The sequence below is a fragment of the Heteronotia binoei genome, chromosome 4 (assembly GCF_032191835.1).
Source record: "Heteronotia binoei isolate CCM8104 ecotype False Entrance Well chromosome 4, APGP_CSIRO_Hbin_v1, whole genome shotgun sequence".
In the NCBI taxonomy this organism is placed as follows: Eukaryota; Metazoa; Chordata; class Lepidosauria; order Squamata; family Gekkonidae; genus Heteronotia; species Heteronotia binoei.
In genome coordinates, this window is record NC_083226.1 from 82,455,242 (window position 1) to 82,470,446 (window position 15,205).

The window sequence follows — 15,205 nt, forward strand, 5'->3', positions numbered from 1 at the left end:
TCCCATCGCTACAGCCCCTGTGACATCCCCAATGTGATATCAGGTGGGAGTGATGTCATCATGCTAGAGGTGCAGCGTGGTGACACTCTGGGTTTTGGGCAAAACTCTATGGTTTGAGTCCATTTTTACCAAAGTTTGCCCAAAAAACAGATCATTGCCATATGACATCCCCAGCATGATGATGTCACACCCATATGATGTCCTCAAATTGGGATGTTGCGCATGGTAACATCGCCATGGCCCCCACTCTCAGAAAGTTTCCTCCCACCCCTGCCAGTGAGGAGGTAAGACCTTGCAGCCCTACTACTTACTAACAAGAGATTATAGCATGTCCTACAGCTGCCATTGCTGCAGTCCTTGAGGACTGCACATGACTGCCAGTCACACATCCATAGTGGTCACATGACTGCTACATCTATAGTGGTCACTTTTCTTTCAAACAGTTGAACCACTCTGCTCACAGTCAATGGATTAACTGATTTCACCAGTTTCAAAAGAAATCTTTTCCCTTTGTCAGCACCACATGCTTAGGTATCATCAAAGGCAGAGTGAACTTTCTACTTACCATTACCATGGAAGTTCCCAATACGCCACTACACTTAGCTTATTGTGGTACTAGTTAAAGGTTAAAGGTGAACTTACTCCCATCAGTATTGCTGCTGCTAGCTGGGGCCAAGCCAAGTGCCACTTCTGGAGCTGCTAAATTCAGTTTTCTCCTAGGGCATTTTAGGGGCTAATCCACTTCTAGGTATTTTAGTAACGCTTTTGACAGGATTTCCCATGATTAGGGATGGGCACAGACCCAAATACCAAACTAAAATCAGTTGCTCCAGGCTCAGACAGCTTGGTTTGAAAGTCACATGTTCAAGCCAGGAAGTCTCTGAGCTTTCTGCCTGGCTTGGAAGCTCTTGTGCACACTCAGCAAAGAAACTCCTCCCATAGAGTTTCATGCCCAAAAGTGGATATGGGTGGGATATTTCCAGCCATTGAGGGACCAATAGTAACAGTCTGAAGCTGACAGTAAAGTCTGATTTTCAATGACAGGCATCGATCTGACTTCCTCAGGATGGGAGTGGGGGGTTATATAATCACTGGAGGCGTGTTCCTGTCCTCTGTTTGCATCAGGTTTTACAACTCTTGTTCTCCTTGCACACGAAAGAATATCTTTTGGTGGACTGGGGGGGTGGGATTACTGGGGTGGGCAGAGAAATCTGTTGAATCTCCTGGCCTAAATACAAACTGCCAGAGTAAAAGCATCATCTCTCTATTTTTTTCTCCTTTCCTTGCATTCAGGGCTACATTTCTCTCTCTCTCCCCCCCCCCCATCTTTTCTTTGCTGTGAGGAGTGGGAAAAGTGGATAGATTTCTTTTCTTTTAAAACATGTTTTTAATTTGATTTGGGGATGGACTGTTCACTTCTGTGGGTTCTGAAAACTGCCATTTTCTCTGCATGCTGGCTGTGGGGTCCCCTTTCTGCTCCTCCAAAAAGCACCCTCTTTTCTTCCTGGGTTGCTTCAGTCTCTGCCTGGGGGGGCTTCCTTTCTCCTCTGCCACTCAGGCCCCCAATCTACCTACAAATTGTGGGGGGCTTGGCTACATCCTCGGCTGTGGGTTCCCTTTCTGTTCCTCCAAAAAAAGCATCCTTTCTCCTCTGCCACATAAGCACCTACCCACCATTGTTGTTTCCCCCTGCATATTGTGAAATAATTGTTCTGACCCTACTACTAGTGTCCAATGTTCCTTCTAAGCTGTGGAGTGTTGTGAGCAAAAATTCTACTTTGTGAGCTACTGGCATTAAAGTTGTGAGCTACTGCATAAATTATTGTATTCTGGGGCTATTTTCCTGAGCTAAGACAAAAATGTGTGAGCTGGAGACTAAAAATCTGTGAGCTAGCTCATGCTAACTCAGGTTAGAGAGAACAGTGCTAGTGTCTGATGTGCAGAGTTATGAAAGGGAGCAGAAGCGGTCATGCTCATGGATGCAGGCAGATGGGGAGACTGACCAAAGTGAAACACAGATAGAGGGATAAGACCACCATCTCCCACATCAGTGGCCTCCTCCCCTAGTACCTTGTCAGTGGCCTCCACATCAACTTCTACTGCAGCATCCACAGGACTGGTCCAAGTTGCCACTCAAGAGCTCACACCAGTTCTGGATGGGCTACAGAGGCAAAGTATGAGTGGGAGTGGGAAAGCTGCCATCACTAGTGCTGAGGATTGTGATGCTGACCACAACATGTCTTCCTGTTCTGTGCCCAGAGATTCCCAGTCAAGATCCTTTGCCTGTTCCTCTTCTGTTGGGATCCCAATCATTCAAGTGTCCGGGAATCGCTTGTGTCTGCAAAATTTAGGCATGGCTCCAGTCTCCTGCATGAAAGTACTTCTGCATCCCACCCAGTGATCCCTGCAAGATAGAGTGCCAGGTATGCAAGGCACGTGTTCGTAGGGGGTGAGACCTGCGTCACTTAACCACTAGCGTTCTACAGAGGCACTTGTGTAGGTCACACCCCAGTGGACTTCCAGAGTCTGCTGCTAGGCAAGGGTTACATGCTCCCAGTCAATGTGGAGAGGGGAGCCAGGAGGGGTGAGCCAGTACAATGGGGTCTCCAGCCTCTGCCATGAGATCCTTCAGTACAATGGGGTCTCCAGCCTCTGCCATGAGATCCTTCAAGAGATCATGGTCCTGGGGTCCTCTTCATCACCAGGTGGTTGAGGTCTAGGACTCATGAGGCAATCAGTCAGCACATTGGGCAGATGATCACGCTGGATGGTCAGTCTTTCTCTCTGGTGGAGTATGTGGGATTTCGGGGGCTTCTACAGTGCATGGCCCCTTGGTAAACCATCCCTTCCAGGAGGACCATCAGCCGGCGAGTGGTGCCTTCCATGTATCCCTCCACAGTGCGTCTAGTCAAAGCAGAGCTAGTCAAGGCACAAGGGTGAACTGTCAACCTGACAGTGGACCTTTGGAGCAGCCACCACCATGGCTATGTATCCCTAACTGCACACTGGTGGCAACCGGAGAAGTTCGGGCATGGCCAGGGGGCCATGCCCCAAGCAGGGACAGACATGCTTCCATCTGGCTACAAGGCAGTGCTCCTCCAAGCTCAGGGTATGGATGTGGAGCACACAGCAGTGAATATTGCAGCAACCCTTCAAAGTAGCCTGAGGGAGTGGTGTGGAGAAAAAGGGATCACCCATGGTTTTCTGGTCATAGATGGTTGCCCAAACATGCGTAAAACTGCCAAAAAAGCCAAAATCAAAAACATTGTATGGCACACAAGCTTCACCTAGTGGTGAGGGATGTCCTGGGGCTGGGAAGCAATGTTGGGGCTGGGCTGGAACCCTCTGAGATCAAGTCCCTACTGGAAAACTGTTGGCACTTGGCAGAGCACTTCTCGAGAAGCCTCAGGGCTTCACAACTGCTGAGAGAGAGGCAGGGTGATGTGGATGAGACAAAATATGCCCTCCTCCAAGATGTTGACACGAGGTGGAACTCCACCTATGCCATGATTGCCCATTTGGTGAAGCAAAAGAGTTTGGTGCAGGATGTCTTGTCCTCCGTGTCCATCCAGCAGGGGGAGGCCAAGCTGAGTATCAGTTCCAATGACTGACTCACCCTCTCCCAGATGGTGCATGTCCTGAAACCATTCCTGGACATCACCAATGTGCTCTGTGCTCACACAGCCAGCCTGGGGCAAGTCATTCCCCTCATTTGCAGGTTAGATCGGGCAATGAAGTCTGTGCTGCAGCCAGGCCCTGAAGGAACTGAGGTTTTTCACCAAGTCAGGGCCCTGGTCAACAGATTATGGAAAGGCATTAAGGAGCACTTGCACCCACTATTTGAAGTGTAGGGAGTTCAAGCTCACATCCATGTATAACTCCCATATCAAAGGAAGAATTACCCTCCAAAATATGCAGTTTCATCAGTGGAAGCATGAACTGTGCAACCAGGTGTGACAGTTCCAAAGCTGTCACTTGGGCTGGGGACAATCGAGGGAGGTGGGAGATGCTGAGGATAAGGATGAGGAGTAAGGGAGGCAGCTGGAGGAGGAGGGTGAAGAGGACAAAGAGGGAACACAACAGTGGAGGAGAGGGTGGTGAGGAGACGTGGGAACAAGAATCAGGTGTTCTGGTTATCCGCTGTGAGGTGGGAGGTACAGAGCACTGGTGTGGGTGCCAGATGCAATGGCAGAAAATTCTGCTGATGTGATGGTCTGTGAGTTCCTGGCCGAGCCTTCTGAGCCCACCAATTCAGACCCACTTGAGTACTGGGTGCGTAATGCCACCCTTTTGAAGGTCAATCTGTCAGTGCTGGGCTACCCTGCTCTGGGTGGGCTGGAGTAAGTCTGTGGTCTTCATTCTTCCTTCCTTGTGTCCCTCTTGCCCTTTCCTTCTTGTCTTCCTCTCTGGATGATCCCAGTATGCTGCCTGCAGGGTGTGTCTTTGGTGCTTGAGTGGGAGGAGGGCCAACTCTGCCAGGAGGTGTTCGGCTTGCCCCACAGCCAACACCCATGATGTCAATGTTGGCTCAAAGAACCACTGGGACCAGAATCCTCCTCTTGAATTCCCACAAGGAACCCAATAGGAAACCTGTCATGCGTAACAACTGTCCTCTACCTCTCTGTGCTTTTTCTGCACAGGATCCCTCAAATCAGACTGCTGTGTGTAACCACTGACCTCCCCCTCTTGGCATGCTTCCTCAAACAGGCAACCCAAAAGCATATGTTTGTCTGCTGTGACCATCCTCCTCAACTTCTCTGCATGCTCCCTCCACTCCAGGAAACCCCCCAAAAAACTTAAAAATAAACACTGACGGAATTGAGTGATGCCCTCCCCATCTTTGGATGCTCTATTCAGCAGTTATCCTAGATAGAGATATTTTCCACCCCAGGAAACGCCAAAAAAACTCAAAAGTAAACATTGGTGGATGTGAGTTATACCCTTCCCATCTTTGGATGCTCCATGCAGTGGCCATCCTAGACAAAGACACTTTTCGGAAGCAACCATCCTCTACATCAGGGGTCCCCATCCCCTGGGCCGGGGACCAGTACTGGGTCATAGCCTGTTTGAAATGGTCTGCTCAGCCTTGTCGCACCCCCATCCCCCCCCGGCAGGCACCTCCTCTTGCCTGGCCTTAAAATAGTGAAAACGGGGAGAGGAGGAGAGCACTGGTGTGGATGCCAAAAGGTTGGGGACCACTGCTGTACATCTTTGCCCATTCTCCATCATGGGGAACCCCAAAACTAAAAATGAATGTTGATGGATGCCATCTCTGACCCCTCCTCTCATTGCAGTCACTGCCCAGGGTAAATGAAACAGAAACACCAGGGAACCAGTTTGTTGGACGTGCTTCACATCATTCATGTTCTGAACATCTGCAAGACTTCTGATGATCTGAGGCACTGTAATCAGCATGAGTCAGTCACCCCAGGTCCCCCTCCCAGCAGCACACATGCTCTACCACAGCTGCAAGGCCACCGCAACCAAGAGGTCAGACTATGCTACTGGATTTATGGGCCCTGGGTCAAAGAGCCTGCTGGAAGCCATGGAACCTTTGCACCTCAAGGCCATCATCTGCTCAGCCTTCCCCTCTTCCAGTCTGAGTCTGAACCATAGATGCCTCATCTTACCCCCCAATCTTTTCTCCAAAGACTGCTGGCCTCCAGCCTGACAACATACATGCATGTCTGGCCTCATTGAGGGCACTGTTGCAGTAAATCAGCATTCCACCTCAACAGTGGGGCTTGGAAGTCTTTCCACCACACAGGGAGTCTGGTTGATTGGGTGTGGGTCCCCCCAATGGAGGGACTTACACACTCCCTGAGCTGTGTAGTCCACCAGTGTCCCCTCCCACAGCTATGCAATGAGTCCCGGTTGTCAGGCTTGGTTGTCCCTGTCACCTTCCCAGGAAAGATGGGAGGTTTGTCCCCAATCAGTCATCATATCACCAGGCCTGGGTGGCTGGTCCCAGGAAGACACAGCCACCCACAACCATGTGGGTGGTCCCTGGGGTGCTACTCTGGGAGTTTGATGCCTGTACCTTAACCAGGTCCACACTGTAGTGTCTCAAACAGGTTCTGGACAACTCTCCCAAAAACTGTTTCCTGGGGGAAACTTGCTTGGTGGTCTGCTACTTAGACCCCCCATGTGGGGCATGTGGAGGGTCACCCAGGGAGGAGCTGTGTGAGTTGAAGGCCCCTAACTCACCCAGGTAAGTTTTTGTCACTCTTGAACTAGCGGAGGTGATATCCCATTGAAAAGTATTGTATTGAGTGACTTTTTAGGGGTCTATCACTCAGCCCCCCCCCCCGGTAGTGGAATGTGGATCAATGTGGATTAGCCCCCCCCCCCCCCCCCCGGAGTCCAATGTGGATCAAACTTGATGGGTACATTGTGGAGAGTGGAGATACCCTGCCATTTTGGAGCCTCAAGGTCCAGTGGGAGGCTTTTTAATGAACCAGACTGGTTCATGAACCAGGCTGTGGTTTGGTTCATGAACTGGTACGGAGACCGGTCTGGTTTGGTTCATGAACTGAACTGGCATTTTCTGGTCTTTGCCCATCCCTACCCATGATGTTCTGATAGGTAAACTAAACGACTGTGGACTGGACTCTAGGATAGTTAAGTGGATATCCAGGTGGGAGAATCTCACTCAAAGATTAGTTGTCAATGGCATTTAACCTGAATGGAGGGAGATGTCCAGTGCGGTGCCACAGGGTTCAGTTCTGGGTCCAGTATTTTTCAATATTTTTATCAATGATCTGGATGAGGGTGTGGAGGGCTACTTATTAAATTTTCTGATATCACCAAATTGGGAGAAGTGAACACATCAGAAGACAGAGATAGGATTCAGTGAGATCTGAAAAGTAGGCAGAAGTGAACAAGATGCAATTTAACAAGGATAAGTGCTGAGTTCTACATGTAAGTAACAAAAATAAAGAACACACATGCTGGATGGGGGATACACTTCTGGGTGGCAAGATCTTGGGGTACAGGTAGACAATAAGTTAAATATGAGCAGCCAGTATGATGCAGCAACAAAAAAGGTTACTGTTGTGAGCAAGAGACCCCTAATTTCAGTTATATATGGACATCGTAATCACCCATTTGGTTGCCACGGTGCCTGGAGAATCAACTCACACACGTCTGCTGTGAAATGTGGGTTTTATCTGCCATTTTATAAGAGACAGCCTCAGTGTTAGAACAGCACTCTATATGTTTGGAAGAGTGCTAGCCAGGAGTACAGATGGGTTTCCAGCCGTTCCGTGCATGCACCATTGTGGCCGTTGCAGCGGAAGAAGTCACGTCGCCAGGAACTGTCTGGGCAAGCGGTCTCCAGCCTTGACCATGAAAGCCATGTTGGTAGGCTAACATCATCAGCAACAATCTTCCTGCAGTGCCAGACTTCATGACAGAGAAGCAAGAGGCTCACGTACAACAGCTGCTTCAACTTCTGCATAAGGGAATCAAGCTTATCTTAGGCATGGACCCTGCCAGACTGCCTAAGCTTTTGTCCAACGGAACCCAAGACAAAGGATGGTGCCAGCAGAGGAGTAAAGAGGAAGACCATCTTTACCTAGAGCCAGAGTTCTTTGTATAAATCGGGTGTCACCTTAGGTACCAATTTGGCCCTCTATTGTCACCTTTAGATAAGTTTGGATAGCTTGTTTAATCACCTCCATCCAATGCCTCCACTCATGCCATGCCCTAAAAGTCATTTTGGAGCCTCCCCTTTTCTTGAGGTAAAACACCATGTGACACCTCATCATGCCCATCTGACCCAGCATCATAATCATTTTGCCCTTCTACCCCCTAAGGGCTTAAGGAAGACCTTATAAGCTCTGACCCTACTTTCCACATGTGTGCATCTGACAGTACCACAATCCCACTGTTAGATATGCCCCCGATACCTGATCAGCTGAGGGTCCATCCCCCATCTCCCTTTCGTCACCATTGGAACCTATAGGTAATTATTACCCTGTTTGTCAATCCTTGTGTTTACCCCTGTCTATTTCAACCTTATATTTATTAGGACTGTATGTGTGTTGTGTGACTTTATACCTTTGTATGTTTGCCTTTATTCTATAATAAAACCCTTAATTATTATATTATATTGCCTCGTTATTGGGTAACTTCCAAAGCAGACGCCTTCTGTATAAATAGGTTTTAGATCTCGCTGAAAGGTTAATTGCCCTCCACTCTAAATCCCCCAAAATCCTATTTGTAGGGCAATTGGCTTAATACTGTATCCTTCCTTCCTTCCTTCCTTCCTTCCTTCCTTCCTTCCTTCCTTCCTTCCTTCCTTCCTTCCTTCCTTCCTTCCTTGGGGTGTATCAACAGAGGCATATCATCCAAATCATGAGATGTCATAGTCTTGCTATACATTGCATTGGTCAGGTCACACCTGGAGTATTGTTTGCCGTTCTGGAAGCCTTACTTCAAAAAGGATGTGGGCAGAATGGAGTGGATGCAGAGGAGAGTGACAAGAATGGAATGCGGGGTTCCTCAGGGAGCAGTTCTATCCCCGATGTTGTTTAACATCTATATGCGCCCTCTTACTCAGATTGCCCGGAGATATGGGCTGGGTTGCCACCAGTACGCTGATGACACCCAGCTCTATCTACTTATGGACGGCCGGCCTGCCTGTGTCCCAGAAAACCTGGACCTGGCATTGCAGGCTGTGTCTAGATGGCTCAGGCTGAGCGGGCTGAAGCTAAATCCAACGAAGACAGAGGTCCTTTGCCTGGGTTGCCATGGTCCAGGGAGGGAGATTCCCTTACCAGCCCTCAACAGTGTGCCTCTGTCAGCAGCGCACAGGGTTAGGAGCCTGGGGGTGCTACTGGAGCCTACTCTAACTATGGAGGCCCAGATAGCAGCCACTGCCAAGTCCGCATTTTTTCATCTTAGGCGGGCAAGGCAGTTGGCCCCTTTCCTGGAGGACGGCAACCTGGCAACAGTGATCCATACAACGGTCACATAAGAGCATAAGAGAAGCCATGTTAGATCAGGCCAATGGTCCATCCAGTCCAACATTCTGTGTCACACAGCGGCCAAATACACACACACACACACACACACACTCTGTGGCTAATACCCACTGATGGACCTGTGTTCCATATTTTTATCTAAACCCCCCTTGAAGGTGGCTATGCTTGTGGCCGCCACCACCTCCTGTGGCAGTGAATTCCACATGTTAATCACCCTTTGGGTGAAGAAGTACTTCCTTTTATCTGTTTTAACCTGTCTGCTCAGCAATTTCATCGAATGCCCACAAGTTCTTGTATTCTGAGAAAGGGAGAAAAGTACTTTCTCTACTTTCTCCATCCCATGCATTATCTTGTAAACCTCTATCATGTCACCCCTCAGTCGACGTTTCTCCAAGCTAAAGAGCCCTAAGCGTTTCAACCTTTCTTCATAGGGAAGGTGTTCCAGCCCTTTAATCATTCTAGTTGCCCTTTTCTGAACTTTCTCCAATGCTATAATATTCTTTTTGAGGTGCGGCGACCAGAACTGCACACAGTACTCCAAATGAGACCGCACCATCGATTTATACAGGGGCATTATGATACTGGCTGATTTGTTTTCAATTCCCTTCCTAATAATTCCCAGCATGGCGTTGGCCTTTTTTATTGCAAACGCACACTGTCCAGACATTTTCAGTGAATTATCTACCACGACCCCAAGTTCTCTCTCATGGTCAGTCTCTGCCAGTTCACACCCCATCATCTTGTATTTGTAGCTGGGATTCTTGGCCCCAATGTGCATTACTTTGCACTTGGCCACATTGAACCGCATCTGCCACGTTGACGCCCACTCACCCAGCCTCAACAGATCCCTTTGGAGTTCCTCACAATCCTCTCTGATTCTCAGCACCCTGAACAATTTAGTGTCATCCGCAAATTTGGCCACTTCACTGCTCACTCCCAACTCTAAATCATTTATTAACAAGTTAAAGAGCATGGGACCCAGTACCGAGCCCTGCGGCACCCCACTGTTTACCGTCCTCCACTGCGAAGACTGCCCATTTATACTCACTCTCTGCTTCCTATTACTCAGCCAGTTTTTGATCCACAAGAGGACCTGTCCTTTTACTCCATGATTCTCAAGCTTTCTAAGGAGCCTTTGATGAGGAACTTTATCAAAAGCTTTCTGAAAGTCAAGGTAAACAACATCTATTGGGTCTCCTTTGTCCACCTGGACCTGGCATTGCAGGCTGTGTCTAGATGGCTCACCTCGAGGCTGGACTACTGCAATGCCCTCTACATGGGGCTGCCCCTGTGCCGAACCCGGAAGTTGCAGCTAGTGCAGAATGCTGTTGCCCGGCTGTTGTTAGGGCTCCCTAGACGGGAGCACATTCAGCCGGGGCTTCGGGAACTGCACTGGCTGCCAATGTACCGAGTTCAGTACAAGGTGCTGGTTATGACCTTTAAAGCCCTTTATGATCTGGGACCTGCCTACCTTAGGGACCGTCTCTCCCCACATGTTCCCCAGAGAGTGCTGAGGTCGGGGTCTCAGAACCTCCTTACAATCCCTGGGCCAAAGGAGGCCCGTCTCAAAGCGACCAGGGACAGGGCCTTCTCGATTGCAGCTCCCTGTTGGTGGAATCAGCTCCCGGAGGAGGTGAGGGCCCTGCGGAACCTTGAACAGTTCCGCAGGGCCTGTAAAACAACCCTCTTCCGGTTGGCATATAATTAATTGTGATCGGAATGCCTGAATATTAAATCTCGAACATCAGATTATTGAATACTGGAAAATTTGAAAGACTGATTTAAGGAAAGGTAGCATAGTGTATATCGATGTGAGTTTTATGTATTTTTAGGTTTTTATGTATTTTATTGTATAATTATTAACGTATTTAAACTGATCTCTGTTAGCTTTTTTTTTTTTCTGTTGTAAGCCACCCTGAGCCCACCTCGGTGGGGAAAGCGGGATATAAATCGAATAAAAGAAAAGAAAAGGATGATCAGGGGGCTGGAGACCAAGTCCTGTGAGGAAAAGTTGAAGGATTTGGGAATGTTCCATCTGGACAAGAGGAGATTGTGGGAGAATATGATAGTTCTCTTTAAGTATTTGAAAGACTTAAGTATCTGAAGCGCTTAAAGGAGGGCAGGGAGCTGTTCCTGTTGGCAGCAGAGGATAGGGCTTGCAATAATAGGTTGAAATTAGGGACAGGGAGGTACCTTCTGGATATTAGGAAAAACCTTTTTTAAGAGTTGCTCAACAGTGGGATAAGCTACCCAGGGAGGTAGTGAGTTCCCTTCCACTGGCAGTCTTTAAGCAGTGGCTGGGCAAATATTTGTCAGGGATACTCTAGGCAGATCCTGCATTGAGCAGAAGGTTGGACTAGATGGCCAGAATGGCCCGTTCCAACTGAGATTCTATTCTATATATTCTATTCTATGTATTAGGATAAACTGCTACATTTCTCAAACTATTTTTTTAAAATAGTACAAATAATGATAGGCTCAAAGGGCCACCAGTAGGAATCAGCATTCAGGAAGTTCTTGACCCTGACCCTAGGCTTACAACTAGGACTAACATACAAAAGCTTTGACTCCCACAAAAAAATCTCCCTTTTCAAAATATATGAAAACATGGAAGAAATAACATCCAGTTGGAGTGAAAACAGATAGTACTGGCCTCATCCTGAACTGGTATGGTAATGTTAATATGTAGCTAAATATGATTAGCAACATGACATTTCTTTCAGAGTGAAGAGGCAAAGCTTCATTCACTCTGAATAGGTTTTGTGACTTCATCCCATAGCCAAATATGACTGGCAATAGGGTGCTGTAATGTCAGATTCACAACCTGATCCCTGACTACCTGTCACACATTATCTCCAGGCTCCATGCAGCTGCCAGACCCACTAACTTTTGAAAGAAAGGGAAAGGGAAATAAACAAATGGAAGGAAGGAAAGAAAGAGGGAGGGAGGGAGGAAGTGGAAAGAAAGAGGGGAAGCAAATAGATGAGGAGAGAGAAAGGAAAGAAGCTCCCTGGACCTCCCACATCATTCCCTTCCCACCCAGGCCAGCCAGCAGCCTCTTTCCCCATGGCTCCTGCATGTGTCTCAGGGAAAACCCCAGCATATACTGTGGCAGGAGATTCAAATGGAATTCTAAATTTTACAGCGGCAGTTAATTCAGAAAAACCAAGTTAAGCAGAGTGAGAGGATCAAGGGAAATCCTGAAATCCTGAATTAGGGAAGTGGGACCAGAAGTCCTTTCCTGAGGGAAATAGCTCCTAGTAAAAGGGGATGATCCTTATCAAGTGCTTAAGAAGGAAAATTGGAACTTCTGTGTATGTTTCTGCTATTACAAACAGGATTTCAGGATTTTCCTTGATCTTCTTTTTAAGGCCCTTTACGGCCAGGGGCCTGCATATCTTCAGGCCTGCCTCTCCCTATATGAACCCCCCTGGGCTCTGAGGTCTGCTGCTCAACATCTCATAGTCCCTGGTCCTAAGGATGCCCAGCTGGCTTCAAAGAAGACCAGGGCCTTTTCAGTCCAGGCCTCTACCTGGTGGAATGAGCTCCTGCTGGAGATCTGGGCCCTGCAGGACTTACCAAGGTTTTGCAGGGTCTGTAAGATGAAGGTGTTCTGCCAGGCTTTTAATTAATCCAGTGGGCATCCTTTGAAAGTCATCACTTCCCACAGCATTTCACCATTATGGTGTTATGCTATGCTATTAGCCATCAGCCACATGCTGTTTACCACCTGTGCTGCTTCTGTTTCATAATGTCTGTTTTTATGATATTATTTTAACTCTGTTGTTTTATTGTTGTAAGCCTCCCTGAGCCTATTTGCAGACAGGGTGGGATACAAATCTAAAAATTTATAATATAGTGGGTTCAATTCAAGGAGGAGATACGGTTGCAGTGATCATAGCTCTCTTTATTAGTTACAGCATAGTAACGGCTGAACTAGAAGACTGACAAATGGCGTCAACTATATACAGCGCAAGGTTCCCATGCTAGGATGCCATTGGATCATTCAAACCAGCAGGGGGCTTGTGATTGGGGCAGGGCAGCAGGGATTTGGATCCTACTGCCCATTGTTCCTGAGTCCCCAAACTCAGCCCTAAAGGCTCTAAAGAGCCAGGCAGGAACACTCATAATACACAACATTAGTCCACATGCACAACAAAATTAAATTGAATTAAAGTATTTTTGAGACAAAGAAGCTTATGCCTGTTCATCTAAGCAGTGTCTGCTAAAAGATCATGCACCACAGTTTTAAAGACCTGTTTGCAAAACAAAACACTCCTGTGACAAGCTATCCGTTGTATATAGTTATGCAAAGTTACCTCATTCCTGTTGCCTGTTTACCTGCCAAGTTTAAACCTGATACCTCCCTGATCATTTCCCCTACAAAAGTGAAATAAAGCAGAGATGTGTGTGTAATTGTTTTGAATTACTATCAGCTCTTCTTGTGCCATAATTGAACATATACAAACAAAAGAGCTTTATCAGTTCCTCAGTTCCCTAGCTAGGTCAACACATATCTATATACTTCTAAACAACTGGGTGGGACAGACAGGTAAACAAAGACGAAAAAAAGGGATTGCTCAGCCAAGAAAAAAAGGAAATTTTGGAAAAATGTTACAACATTGTAAGACTTGATTATAGCAGTGAGTCAAGTAATGCAGAAGGGAAGAATACCCAGAGAATATAAGCTGTAGCAATTTAGGACAAAGCTCCAAGCCAAGTAATTTGCTCCATAGGTAGGATTGGAAGCTCAGCTTCCACATCCTCATTATGTGGATCCAAATCTTACCTGCAGTTGTGCCATAATTGAACATATACAAACAAAAGAGCTTTATCAGTTCCTCAGTTCCCTAGGCTAGGTCAACACGTATCTATATACTTCTAAACAACTGGGTGGGACAGACAGGTAAACAAAGCCAAAAAAAAGGGATTGCTCAGCCAAGAAAAAAAGGAAATTTTGGAAAAATGTTACAACATTGTAAGACCTGATTATAGCAGTGAGTCAAGTTATGCAGAAGGGTAGAATACCCAGAGAATATAAGCTGTAGCAACATTAGGACAAAGTTCCAAGCCAAGTAATTTGCTCCATAGGTAGGATTGGAAGTTCAGCTTCCACATCCTCATTATGTGGATCCAAATCTTACCTGCAGTTGCACATATTCCTCATCCTTACTGTATCATAATTCAATGTTAGAAATAGAAGTATTATAACCACTATCTGGAGTTATTAAATAAATCAAGGATGAAAGTCTCCTAAGAAAACAGTTTCTGTTTGCAAACAGAACATTTGGTCCATCATCAATAATGAGAATGAGCTAAAGAAAAGATTATATGACAACTTAATTGGGTTTTGATCAAATGCTTTTGCAGCTTATATTATAGAGTTTGCTTGAATGCTTCAACAATCTTTCTTTTTTCTCTTGAACATTTTCCTTTAGGGAATAATTCAGCAACCTTCACTCACAGAGAGTAGCATTTACTCATTTAAATAGTTCATTCCATCATTTTAACTTATCTACCTGGTTTTCCTGGGTAGTATTTTTATTTGAAAAACAATAATACTAAAAGCACATTCCATTATACTTCTTTATCTTAGATTCACTGCAATACTTGCCACACTAGAACATAAGTTATTAAGTCTTCCTTGTTCAAGAAGAATGACACTGTAAGGACATTTTCCATTGGCAGCATAATAGTCCACACATCCCTGATGTAGCCAATCCTCCTGGAACTTACAGTAGGTCAAGTACTAAGAGCCCTATAAGGTCTTGGAGGATTGGCTACATCATGGGGGTGTGGCCTAATATGCAAAGGAATTCCTGCTACAAAAAAAGTCCTGATCAGCAGCATTTCACAACACAATCCATGTAATTTCTGAAGAGCCTGGATGAGGAAAGCTAAATTCTGTATCCCTCTATTACTTACTTCTGGGGTGGGTTGTAGCTGTGGTAATGGAAGAGAAAAAAATACCCTGATCCAACCAACTATTTGTATTCATAGTCCTGTTGAATGGTAACCCTGACATTTGGCTTCTTTAGACTGTTTTGAAGGCCAGACCAGACCAGAAAATGAAAGTCTGGTGAATGGATTTTCAATCTGATTTTAATGTCAGAATAGCCATAAAGAGACCTAAGTCAGACAGGAGCTACGGTGTTGGGAAAAGGTTAACACCATCTCCCCTCCAACCACCCCACCCCACCCACTTCATATAGGCCTTG